This window comes from Pseudophryne corroboree, unplaced genomic scaffold (assembly GCF_028390025.1).
Source record: "Pseudophryne corroboree isolate aPseCor3 unplaced genomic scaffold, aPseCor3.hap2 scaffold_296, whole genome shotgun sequence".
In the NCBI taxonomy this organism is placed as follows: domain Eukaryota; kingdom Metazoa; phylum Chordata; class Amphibia; order Anura; family Myobatrachidae; genus Pseudophryne; species Pseudophryne corroboree.
The window spans coordinates 522,917-525,561 of NW_026969629.1; the positions used below are offsets into that span (position 1 = coordinate 522,917).

At 49.8% G+C, this 2,645-nt stretch overlaps 1 non-coding gene across 1 annotated transcript; it reads left to right on the plus strand.

Moving 5' to 3' along the window:
* Positions 1 to 387: 387 nt before the first annotated feature.
* LOC135015545 (U1 spliceosomal RNA) lies at positions 388 to 553 on the plus strand. Its single transcript, XR_010213772.1, has one exon. It is a non-coding gene; the product is annotated as a U1 spliceosomal RNA (small nuclear RNA).
* The last annotated feature ends 2,092 nt before the right edge of the window (positions 554 to 2,645 follow it).

The following is a 2,645-nucleotide window of genomic DNA, read 5'->3' on the forward strand; positions in this document are numbered from 1 at the left end:
CTGATGGGGGTGTATAAAGCGATCTAGGGGTCATCCAAGCGCAACCCCACAAAGGCCGCCATGCCCTGCGCGACCATTTTCTCTTTTCATATGCAGACGAGGGTTGCAGCCAACTATACCCATTGCTTGGATGACATCACCATATGCGAATCCATCTGCTGCAGGCCTTCCCCCAGGAATGCTTGCACTAGTTGTTGCATTCGGTTTGTTGTTTGGGGGGTGCTTCAGTATTAGGCAGCCTTCTGCCCTCACACATTCGTCTGAAAATGTGTTCTCCCTGCAGTTGTTGTCCCCAGATGAGAGTTCCCTTGTGCTGCCTCAGTTGAATCTCCTTTACTTGACGGAGGTGTGCCTGAGCAGCGGCCCTCCCCAGCCCTATCTCAAATCATACTTATTTTGCTTAGGTGATACCATGGTCATGAAGATTGTTATCCCAGGGTGAGGTTCATTCATTGCATTCTGGGTATGCTGACCTCTGTGATTTCCCCAAATGTGGGAATCTCGACTGCATAATTTGTGGTAGGGGGGGGGACTGCATTTGTGCTTTACCCTGGTTGGCTCTGGTATAATTTAGATCTCATTGTCTCAGGTCTCTCTCCAGCCTAGTTTGCTGTCTGTTTCCACTTCTCTTTTCTTGAGCCCCTCCCTTCTATGCCCTTGCGCACTATCCTGACTTCTCCCGTCTACTTACTTTGTGTCAACCAACGCACAATGCGAACTACAGGTGGTGTTGCAGGGCCCACACCCTTTTATTTGCCTTACAGAGCAGCTCTGGAGCTGTTACAGTGCCCAGCTGCTGCAAGAAATCAGCTTGAATGCTTCAGGGGCTGGGGCATGGCCAACATGAGCCCCACACCAAAGGAGGGTGGGGGGTGTTCAATGCGAACTAGGGGTCATCCAAGCGCCCCTTTTCTCTTTTCATATGCAGATGAGGGTTCCAGCCAACTTTGGCCCACTGCTTGGATGACATCACCGTATGCAAATCCGTCTGCTGCAGACCTTTCCCCAGGAATGCTTGTACTAGTTGTTGCATATGGTTTGATGTTTGAGGGTGCTTCAGTATTAGGCAGCCTTCCGCCCTCTCATTTTCATCTGAAAAGATGTGGTCTCCCTGCAGTTGTTGTCCCCAGACAAGAGTTCCCTTGTGCTTCCTCAGTTGAATCTCCTTAACTTGACGGGGGTGTGCTCGAGCAGCCGCCCTCCACAGCCCTATCCCAACACATGCTTTTCTTGCGTATGAGATCTCTTGATCATGAAGATAGTTCTCACAGGGTGAGGTTCATCCATTACATTTTAAAGTAGGAAGGTACAAATTACATATTCAAATTACATATATGTGCTGGATTCAAATGTTTTCCCCCCTTCCTTTCTCAATTGTGCCCATCAGCAGCTATTCTAATGTTGCTGCCAATGGGTGTGACACATTCATTTCTTCTGTGGGGTACACTGGACTCCACAAGGATTCACATTGGGGTGTAGAGTAGGATCTTGATCTGAGGCACCAACAGGCTCAAAGCTTTTGACTGTTCCCAAGATGCTCAGCGCCCCCTGCTCTATAACCTCGCTTCCATGAACAGGGAGCTCAGTTTGTAGTTGGTGCCTTCAGTAGCAGGCCACTTAACAGGGGGCTGCCTCAGGCAGCCTATTCTTAGCTATTAATTTTGACAAGAAAATAAGAACTTTTTTTATAAGAATCTACAAGGGCTGCAGCAGGTTAGGTCTAATAGACATCTTTACTGCAGCTCCATCACTCCCAGCGGCGCAGTATACTCCCGTGCCCTGGTTGCTGGGTCACTGCAGCGGAGGCTCCGGTTTCTTCCTAAGGTCAGTCACACACACACCGCCCTCCGGGATCACGAGGCCGCTGATGAAAGGGAGGTAAGGGACTTCTGTGCCCACACTATACCGAGATCCAGCGTGGCTGTAGGGGGTGGGCCATGTGCGCACTGGCGTGGACACTGATTACTGGGCAGCCGCTCCACTAGCCACCAGGGACAGTTAAGGAGCACAGCTCTGGGGGGATTTTCTCTTATATTAACCCCATTTTGTACTACCCGCAGTGCATTGTGATAGGTAATAGAGCCTGATTCAGGTTGGATTGCAATCGCAATAAGCAATCCAACTGCAAAAATTGCTAAGAGCATACGCATGCGCCTGCATTTTCTGCGGTACCCCGCAGATAATGCGATCGCTTCTGACTGTCAATTGGTGCTGGGGGGGGGGGTCAGCAACAATCCATTTCCAAGTCGGAGATGGAGCGGTGCATGGGCAGGGCTACAAAATGGGGTCGGCAACGGAGAAACAGGAGGCGTGGTCAGAGCTGCTGCATGACATCACATGCAGCAGCTGCGATCACAAAAATGGTGGCGGCTTCCTGCGCACACATACAGTCTGCACCAACAGGAGGCTAACCCATTTTTTATGATCACGCTGAACTGCACTGAGACTGCAATTTCAGCGTGGTCAAGAAGGGAGGCGGCATGCTGGGTGGCCCCAGCAAGCGAACCAAAGGATTGCAAATTCTGTTACTTAGCAGAATTTGCAATCCTTACTGAATTAGGCCCATTGATTACAAAATGTATTTGTAAATATTTGAAGTTTTTCTTCAGGGACTAACACAAAAGATGCTTGGGGCTACTAACACA